The sequence below is a fragment of the Cryptotermes secundus genome, unplaced genomic scaffold (assembly GCF_002891405.2).
Source record: "Cryptotermes secundus unplaced genomic scaffold, Csec_1.0 scaffold775, whole genome shotgun sequence".
Classification (NCBI taxonomy): Eukaryota; Metazoa; Arthropoda; class Insecta; order Blattodea; family Kalotermitidae; genus Cryptotermes; species Cryptotermes secundus.
The window spans coordinates 425,371-436,524 of NW_019721773.1; positions in this window are offsets into that span (position 1 = coordinate 425,371).

An 11,154-nucleotide genomic window follows, 5' to 3' on the forward strand; every position below is an offset into this window, starting at 1 on the left:
AACAATAAAATTTTCCGAGGTGGAGTCGTTAGCCCCACGTCCAACACCCAACCTGGAGGATCAGAGACTACACTTCGTCTGGCCCCTATCCATTGATCTGTCTGGCATGGATGGCCCTACCAGGAGCTTACGCTCCCACCAGCAAAACTCCTCGGGTCACTGAGTCGCAAAGCCTCTCTCCATGAGAAGGAGGTGGTGGTCCTTGAGGACGACTGAAAATATTATGGTACGAAAACACCAAAATACCCCACATTTAGTAGTAAACAACGAAGAGAGTGCAAAGCAAGACACTGATAGCCATGCTGCATGCACCCGTGCCACGACTGATGGATGTAAACTAACAACGGATAATCATGGACAAAGCGCCGGTGACAGGGAGTGGCCGTTGGTCAAACAAAATTCGTGCCGGACCATGGGTGGTACCGGTCCGACATGCACTTTAGTACAGTGAAGCTTCTGCAAGGAAACCACGGACAGTTCCGCCCATAAGTAGTCCTGCATAGGGGTGGGCCGCTAGTTGGACAGCCCTGAGTTACATAAACATTCCTCCTGCGCGGGTATCTAGGCAACATGCTGCAGACTGCCTCTTGGTGAAATTATTAACTAGAATTAGATGACTAGTGTAACAGGCATCTGTTATGCCTGATGCGTTAACTGCCCCTTGTTCCGCCTGCAAAAGCATAGCCACTTTTGCCCTCTAGCGAAGCTGTGAGAAATTACTAACTTAGATGTTTAGAATCACAGGTCAACCAGGTGTCTCAATTAGGGATCAGAGAAATGGTTCAACGATGTTTGTCAAACAGTAATACGCGTGTCTCCTGCGATGCGTGTGTTCCAACATGACGTCAGACTCATAGTTTAAGATTCAAATGAGCGAGTAAGATTATGCATGGTAGAGCCTTCATTTCCCACATTTGCACAGAAATCCAGTTAGTCAGATGTTCCCATGAAACAGCTGCAAACCACGATTTAGACTTCGCTTAAAATCTGACAAAGGCAGACATTATGAAACCTCTGAGGAGAAAAAATTAAGACAGGGAATTTATTTCCGACGTGAAACAACGCTACAATTAGGCAAGAACGTAACTTCATGCGGCAGGGACCATGTTATTAATCCGACTATCTATTCGCTAATTAAGGAATTCCCCGCGTTTTACAGAACCCGCATATTCGTTAACATAGTCAGAAATTCACGCCACTGTGCTAAATATTAAACCAGGTCAATCCATGTAAGATTCGAGGCTTTCACGGCGGTGACTATGAAGAAAGCAGTCTTCTGGGATTTGGCACCGTGTATATGTGGTGTTAACCGACGTTCCTCCTCATCCCAGAAGACTGCTTTCTTCAGGTCAATCCAGTCCATATCTTCATATTCTATTTTAAAAATTAATTAAATATTATTTCTCCATTTATGACTGGGTCTTCCACGCGATCTAGTCCCTTCAGGTTTTCCGAACAAACATAATCCTCTCATCTCTCCCACTCGTGTTATATGTCTTGCCCATCTTATTTGCCGTATCTTCGATTTTACTCACTCATCCATGGAGCTGAGCCCTTCTTGAGAAGCTGTCAATTATGCAGCTTCTCCCAGCATTTATTACCGTGTTCACAAGAGCCCTCCACTGGTCCCTATCCTGAGCCAGTTCGATCAAATCCATAACATCCCATCCTATCTCTCTAAAAACCATTTTAATATTGTCCACCCACCTACGTCATTGTCTTCCCAGTGGTCCCTTTCCTTCCAACTTTCACACCAATATCCTATATACATTCCTCTTCTCCCCATTCGTGTTATATGCCCTGTCCACCTCATACTCCTTGACTTGATCATTCTAATTATACTTGGAGAAGAGTACAAGTTATGAAGCTCCTCATTATACAGTTTTCTCTAACCTCCGGTCACTTTATCTCTCGGCCGTCCAAATATTCTCCTCAACATCCCGTTCTCAAAAACCTTCAGTCTATGTTCCTCCCTTAAAGTATGAGTATCTTCCATTTAGGAAGTGAAATTTATTTTTTTATAAACTATTCAAGCGTCTTACTGACTCGTTATACTAAAAATTAAAGTCCCTTGTTCCACCACACGTAATTATTTCGCGTGACAACGGAACTGCGCAGAGCTACGCCGTCGAAACTGCCCACCGTCGAATAGCGCAGCTAAGTTCCGGCCTTTTCTTCGTTCGTCTTTCCTCTTCCCCCTTTTATATTTTTTTACGCGGTCGTTATAATTTTTAGTTTACCTTTCATTGTAGCTAGTGGAGTGCCCGCTGGAATTTCAATGGAATAAAATTTGACAGCTCCCATCTCTAGCCACGGTTTCCACAGATAACCCTTCCATTGGTCAGATCTTATACGTTATAGCACGTAAGGGACAATTTCAAATCACGATTTCACGCTATAAGCTTGAAAAGTTCTCCAAAGAAATCTTATGTGGAATAATAAAAACATGGTTCAGCGGTTGACAAACAAATATTTCCCATGACTGTAATTAAAAAGTTTTCTGTGACCATGTAATTGAAAAGATACAATTGTTCACATGTAAAGCAGATACTACAACGAAGAACATGTAAGGTAAATGTAAAGCTAACCCTGTAACAGGCCGTGGAGACCCATAGGGTTATGAGACGTCAAGGCTCCCACCTTTTCTCTAGACAATCGGCTCATAGATGGAGGTAAGGTTGTCAGCCTTACGCGCCGGCAGCATTTTATCCCCCCCCCCCACGAATANCCCACGAATATTCCTGGTACTCATTTCTGTTAAAGGCTGAGTCGACCCCAGGGCCATAGTGCGGCTAAAAGGATTAGATCAAATGAAAAGAAATCAACCTCATCGGGACCCGAACCCGAGTATAGTACATATACATATAGTATATATAGCATACTATAGTATAGTATGCTATAGTATGTAGCATAGTACCTCAACTAACTACGCTATAGCGAACGAAGAAGAGTATCAAATTAAATGTAAAGGAAACACCTAGATTTTAATCAGTGAATAACATGTTTAGACCATATCTACAGGAGAGTTCGATTTTGAAAGGAAACAAATGAAACATATTAGTTTCGCAATTTTTTTTTTTCGTGTATTTAAGACCATGCTTAACAAGTATGCAAAAAGATAATTAAGTATAAACGTAGATTCTTCATATCTTATGGAACCGGGATATCTCAGTCGATATGGCGACAGGTTACGGACTAGCTGGCAGGCCGGGTTTCGATTTCCGGCATGGGTAAAAAATTTGTCTCCTCTCCAGCGTCCGGACCTAATCTTGGACCCACCCAACCCCTAATCCAATGGGTACTGAGGACTCTATCCCCGGGAGTAAAGAGGTCGGGAGTTGAAGATGGCTTCTTACCTCCATTTTCCCGTACGTCTTCAGGGACAATTTACCTTCACGTTTGCAAAGTAACACAGGGTGACAATGAAATGTGACAGTATAATCATTACTTTAGAATTGCCGGTCTACTCATACAGGCATCGTTTATCTGCGAACTTCAACACCCTAATCTGTCTATGTCCTTACAGTCCTTTCGTTGGATCTTGGCCGCATTTTCAGCTCCTTAATCCTATACACAGTCGGTAGGACACCCTGGACAGGGGACCAGCCTGATTCAAGGCCGCTACCTACATACAGCACAGCACAATCACATATTAAACGGACATACACACATCAATGTCTTGAGTGAGATTCGAACCCACTATATCAGTGTTTGAAGGAACGAAAACAGTTCATGTCTTAGACAGCGCGGCCAATGTGATCAACACCCTAATACTTCGTATTATTTATACGTAGCAATATAAACCCGATAAGAAATCGATCATCGTAAACCCCACTGCTATTTTTAAGGGTAAATGCATTACAAAAAGGTTCAGAGATGCTGCCTTAGGGAGACTGTTTTAATTTATTTATCGGTTCATGGTCTACTTCACGCTGCTGTCATTAGCTCTCAGCTCGTGCAGTGCCGAGCGGTAGAATTACTCGAATTAGCGAAGGACTCGTTAGATATGTTGCAGAAGGACGAGGAAGTGGTTCTAATTAACAGACTCCATGGATCCAGTTCCTTTTCGAGAAGCCGCCAGTCGCACGCTTACTCACGAATTTTCCAATATTTTACGGAACACGAAGTTTCATTACCCTGTTCACAAGAGCCCTCCACCGGTCCCTATCCTGAGCCAGATGAACCCAGTCCATACCACCCCATCCTACTTCCTTAAGATCCATTTTAATATTATCTTACTTTCCCTATGACTCAGCCACTAACAGAAATAAGAATCTTCCTGAAGGTAAAGGGCCGCCGGTGCATGAGACTGGAAACCTCACCGCCATCTGTGAGCCGACTGTCTAAAACATATGGAAGCCTCGACGTCTCACAACCCTACGGGCCTCCATGGCCTGTTACAGGGATAACTTTACTTTCCTTCCTAATAATCTCTATCCTTTTGTCTTCCTAACCAAAATTCTGCATGCATTTCTCTTCTCTCCCATGCCTGCTACATGCCCTGCTCAACAAATCCTTCTTGTTGATAATTTTAATCATATTTGGCGAAAAGTAGAAGTTATAAAAAACTCCTCGTTATGCAATTTTCTCTAGACTGCAGTTACATCATCAAGTGGCTCTGGCATTCGTGTGACCACCGCCATATTTTGAGAGAATATCACATCACACACTATAAATTACATTTCGGTTCAACTTTAGATAACACCTATTAAAATGTGTATACATTTTTGGACCCTTCTTTATAAAGGACAAAAATAAAATTTGTTTCTTACAGGATAATAATATTACTCTACAGTGTTCACTTTGCTCTCACAAGATGTATCAGTTATACAATTCTTATAAGATACGAAATATGTAATTAAGAGAATTACAAAGATATTCTAGATGCTTCCTTAAACATTTTGTACCCTACTTTAGTCCTTACGCAGGCAAATATTTACTGGACATAAAATTCTATTACTGACAGCAAAGAAGTTCGCTGCTTGCTGTATTCGTCGTCACAAAAAAGAAGCAGTAAAGGCAAAGTTGTCTCTGTGCTTAATTAATTAAGTGCTACGCCATAAACACATACCCGGGAGCCGAGATATAGCTCCATCACTCTTAACCTCGACGCTAGAAAGAGGTGAGTGGTAAATTCACGTACCAGTCGCTTTATCCCGGGAAAGAAACTCATTACCCTTTGGATAATAGACCGGGTGGGCACCAGAGCCTGTCTGGTTGCTGTAGAGTGAGAAGAACCTCTTGCCCCTGCCGGGAATCGAACCCCTGCAGTCCAACCAGCAGCTTATCTCTATATCGACTGAGCTATCCCGGCTCTCAGAAGGAAACAGTGTATTCCTTTAAGACTTTGGTAACTTCTACAAAACTATACTATGCCATGTTTCATTAGATTTAATCTTCCAAATAAATTTACTTCTCACGAAGTGGCGATTTTTAGCCTGGAGTCCATATTTTATTAGGAAATATATGCTATGGTGCCGGTCACGGTAGCCGAGCGGTCTAATGCATGTACTGTCTTTGCTCGCTTGGAAACCGGGATCGTGGGTTCGAATCCCACTCAGGGCATTGATGTTTAGTTTGTGTGTGTGCGTTTTTCTGTGTTTGTGTACAGGTAGAGGCCTTGCGACGAGCTGATCACCCGCCCAAGGAGTCCTACCGAATGTGTAAGATCTAGAAAAACCGAAGTGAACGGAGAAGTTCATGGAGGTAGGCCTAGGCCCATTCGGGCTGTAGTGTCAAGGAAAAAAATAATATGCTTATGGTATCATAAAGCCTCTGCTTGTTTTTCCCGCCAGTTTAGCTGTGTGTCCGCTTGTCCGTCTCCCATTTGCCAATCATATCATTGCTGCCTACCCTCCTCCCACCTCCATTAGTTTGTAATCTTCTACGTTCAATAATACCAACATGAAGACTATGCGAGTTTTTAAACTGGAAGCAGTGCTAATTCCCTGACATTCATTGCGGCAATGGACGTGGCAAAACTTCGCAGCTGTTAAGCCTATTAAAATATTTTTTTGAAAAATATAATTTAATTATATGACTGTAGCGAGAAATCTTTATTTATAACTCAGTTTGACAGAGATAATTAAGGAAACATTCAAGTGAATGATGAGTAAACTGAATGTTATAAAAATGCCCAGACAAATTATATAAATATTTTCTTTAGTTTAAAATATTACACAAATATAGTGATTTGTAAGATTTGAGGCTTTCACGGCGGTGACTATGAGGAAAGCAGTCTTCTGGGATTTGGCACCGTGTATATGTGGTGTTAACCGACGTTTCGGAGGAACGTATCGCCTCCATCTTCAGGGTAGAAGAAAAAAATATAAGAAATCTGCAAGCGAAAAGACCGGAGAATCGGTAAAAGCAGACTGCTTTCTTCAAATATAGTGATTGCTTTCTTAGCTTATTTCTGACACATTTAAGACAATGGAAGCCTACTAGAGGAAATTATTCGCACAAATATTTCAGTGTTAATAACTGCTAAGATCTTTCTTACAGATGACGCCTTAAGTCCCGCAGGTGATCTCTCCTTTGCAGTGTTCCGGGCCCAAATTCTTCGAGCATTTGACATCTCACATGCTAGCTAAATAATCCTCTTCGTTTCACTGCCGTAATAATCTAATGAGAGCTCAGACTCCTACAGAAGGAACTCCGAAATCTTATGGACGGAACCTGAAGAAGTGACCGATCCGTAAATCAGAACCAAGTCAGTCACAGTAGAAGAGAAGACACTCGTAGTCCAGTAAGAAATGGAGCGAGTCTTAGGCAGCCATTGATTGTGAGCTGTTGTAACTGATTGTAATTAAGTAAAAGTAAAGTTATCCCTGTAACAGGCCTTGAAGTCCCATAGGGTTGTGAGACGTCGAGGTTCCCACATTTTCTAGACAATCGGCTCACAGATGGCGGTAAGGTTGTCAGTCAGCCCTACGCGCCGGCCGCCCTTTACCCCCAATAACATTCCAAGAATATTCCTGGTACTCATTTCTGCTAGATGCTGAGTCGACCCCAGAGCCATAGTGCGGCTGGAAGGATTAGGTCAATTGAAAAAATTCAATGACCTCATCGGGATTCGATCCTGCGACCTTCCAGCTTGTAGCAGCTTTGCCCCCAGGGAAAGGCCGTTCGGTACCCAGAGTATAGGGGAATGTATTTCTTGCTCCTAAAGTAAATCTAACCCCACTTCAATCCAGTTCCTAGCCCGTCGCTCGATGGACTGAGCTATTCCGGCTTTTCATATGAGAAAGAAAAAGTTTGGGAGAGGACATGAAAAGTGTCCAGTGGGGGGGGGGGATTATGAGGGTACAGACTACGCGGACTTGGAAGAAATTTTTTGTTTCCTTGACATCCCTGCATGTTTGCAAAACGTTGTATGTTATGTGCCCCAAGTGATTTGTACATGGATGGAACGAAATTATAAGGCAAACAGGACGGAACATGTAACCGCGGTTTACTTGAGAGCCATGCTATTAAAGAACTTCCGTCGCAGGTAGGATTTCTTTGAATTAATTCCAATTTTACGAACAGGTGATTAGTTTGCCTGTTAATATTACATACCAGCATGTCTTAAATGGTGTTTCCTGAAAACTATGTGCACATATTTTTTTTNCAAAGATAACGTTAACAGCTTCTTACTTCCTCTACAAAATCTAAATTAACAGGTCTATGGATAAAACTTTAAGTCTTTCTAACGCATTTTAAAAAGTCTGTAATTATTTAATTATATTATATTATATTATTATATTATATTATATTTTCGGGTGATAACGGTTAAGTATGCCGCAAGTTCATGATCTTCTTCATGTTTTGAGACATGGTTAGAGTGTCTTGAAAAAATTAATAGTTCGTTGATACTATTTAAAAAGTAATTTCTTAGGATTAACTAACACATCAATTGCATGATGTAGTTTTTCCAAAGCTAATAGTAACTCAGCTGGTCAGGACGCGCCATAGCTCAAGCGGTTAGTCGCTGGTTTCCCACCGCGACGGCTTGGTTTCAAGCCAATCTTCATTCCACCAAATTCTCCACCATCATAATCACCCGAGGCAGGTAAAATAAGCCAATCAGTGGCCTCTATGACGAGTGGACCCATTTCAACTCCGCCCCCCACTAAGCGAATTAAAAAAACTCAGCTTGTCCAGAAATGTCCTTTCTTTCAAGGAATACAAAACTATACTGAAAACAGCAGGACACAAAACCTATCCTGGGCAAGGTCAATCCATTTCACAACGTCACACGCCATCTCTTTATGATCCATTTTAATGTTATCCTCCAAAATACGTTTAGTTATCGAAAGCAGTATATTTCCTTGCATTTCTCAAGTACACTTTAGTCCGGATTTCTGATCTACGCATGCGTTATGCACGCTCTCTAAAATTCATCCTCTTTAACCCCTTAACTAACTCCATGATGCAGAGTCCTTCTTGCCAACTTGATAGTTGCTCAGCTAGTTATGACATACCCATCATTTTATGAGATCCAAAGCTTCATTGCTATGTTCATAAGATTTCACCATTGACCTGTATCCTGAGCCAGAATAATCCAGTCCACAGTTTTCTCAGCCTATTAATTTTCTTTACTTTTAAAACATAATTGATTCCTTTTACGTCCTCTTATTCTCCTTGTACATTAATGAAACCTTAATCCTCTGAAGAACGAGCCGGAATAGCTCAGTCAGTACAGTAATGACGAATGGACAGAAGTTTGATTCCAGGAACGGGTAAGATATTTTCTCTGTTCCACAGAGCACAGACCAGCACTGGGGCCCAAACAGCCTCCTATCCAATGGGTATCGGGGGCTAGTTCCCGAAAGTAAAGTGGCCAGGGCGTGAATCTAACCAATCGCCTCCATCTAATGCAGAGGTCACGAATACGTTGACCTATACCTCCACTCCACCATATGTCTTCATGGTGCAGGGCGTAATTAATTAAGCATAGGGAAAATTTTACCTTTACCTTAAGTCTCTAACGTCAGAATTTAATATAAATATTATTTAAAGACTTAGTTCCTACTTAATACATTACATACAAACAGGTTAATACTGTTTAGGCAAATAATCTCTGATTAATATGAGACGCATATGAAATGTACACATATATTGTGAGGACAAAATACTGAATTTGTAAATGTTAAAGTATGAAGTAGATATTATGACCATTATATCTTAAAATTTATTAATCCAAAAGACTACAATTCTATACTCGAAGTTGGCCTTTGTCCAACTGAATTTCCTCTGTTTGTTAATAACGGAAGTGCCTTCGCCCAAGCAAGATGCCACATAGACCCTAACTAAGAAAGACAGAACAAAACTTAAACAATATATCACGGGAAATCTCCAGAATTTCGAGTGAAATTTGTCACTGTGTTTATTTTGAAATACGGCGCCGGGATGGTCTCTGGACACGCCTCTACACCTGTGGCCCTTGACAGTTGTTCCAAACGACAAAGCAGTGCAGGGCGGCAGCAACTTTTCGCTTGTTTTGTGGCACGGCAACCATTTATACCATTCAAAGGAACATCGATAAACTATATTTTAAAGAAGCCAATTTGTTGATTATCGATTTATTAACGACGCTGTGTCAAGTATTGAGGTCAAGGAGCATCGGATGAAAAATTACAAAAACGCGCGACGCTAAACTGTTTTCTCAGACTCTCTGACCTGCTATCGCTCGTGGTTTCTTTGTTTTATGTGTCATTTATTCGAGTCAATATCTCACACAGAGAGCTAGTATAGCGACTGGCTACGGGCTGGACGACCGGGGAATCGGAGTTCGAGTTCCGGTAGGGTCAAGAATTTTCTTTTCTACACGTGGTCCAGACCGGCTCTGGGGTCCACTCATCCGCCTATACAGTGGGTACCGGGGGTACTTTCTCCGGAGAGGCTGGAGCGTGAAGCTGACCACACTTACAAATAGCGCCGAGGCCAAGAAAATATGATTCTATACATCCATCCCCCCATACACCTTCATGGCCTAGTGCTTAATCAGTTAAGCATATGGACAACTTAACGTTTATCTTTTACCAGTATCTCACATATTACAGGGTTCTGTGATTTAATGATTAGTGAATAATTAATTGGAAAGAATAAGTTTGGAAATGGCCCTAATTCTTGTATAATTTCAGGTATTATGTACATATGAACGGTTGGAAGGAAACCAAAAATGACTTCAATAAAAATAGCTCGTCTCAACATCGAGCCTCGAAACCAGGACTTCCTTATCACGAAGCACGGGTACTATTCATTTAAGATACAGCGGGCAAAAATAGTAAATGGAAGATAGTAAAGAAAAAGTAAAAGGTAAATCAGAGACATCGAATTACTGCACATCTCAAAATAACAAGTTATTAAGCCGCACACAGTCTACTTCAACTCGTACATAAAATAAATTCAACAATAAGTTTATTGTTATTATTATTATTATTATTATTATTATTATTATTATTATCCACTGCTGACAGAAGCCGGTATAGCGCAGTCGGTATAGCGATTGGCTACGGGCTGGACGACAGAGGGGTCGGAGTTCCTGAAATTTCGAAATTTTTCTCTTCTCGGCGGCTTTCAGACCGGCTCTAGGGCCCACACAGCCTCCTATTCAATGCGAAATGGAGGCTCTTTCCTTGGGGGTAAAGCGACTGGGTCGTGAAGTTGACCATTCACCTCCAATTAGTGACGAGGTCAAGAAAATTTGGAACTATACATCAACTCCCTCTTACGCCTTCATGGTGTAGTGCTTAATTAGATAAGCACAGTGACAGCTTTACCTTACCTTATACACTATCGACAGAGATACCACTGAAGCTAAGAGATCTCTTCTGTAACAAGCACATTCTAGGGCGAAGTCCCGTTCAGAGGCTAAATGAACTGATCCATGTCTTCTTTGGTCGATATAAGTTGCGTCGTCTTACAGAATCATAATCGTATGCTTTCCATCTTAAACGTTCCGCGGTCATTGTGTCCACATGTTTCTCACATTTTGTTCGGTGCTCTGTATGCGCCTCTGACGCAGATATTCCCTTACATTCTCATCTCACGCTAATTCCGAAAACCTGAACTCCTCGGCCCTTGTCTCAGGCCGCTAATTCTAACCACTTTAACTTCATTCTCACACTAAACTTTTGAGAAGGACGAGAGGGTAAGCACTTGGAACTT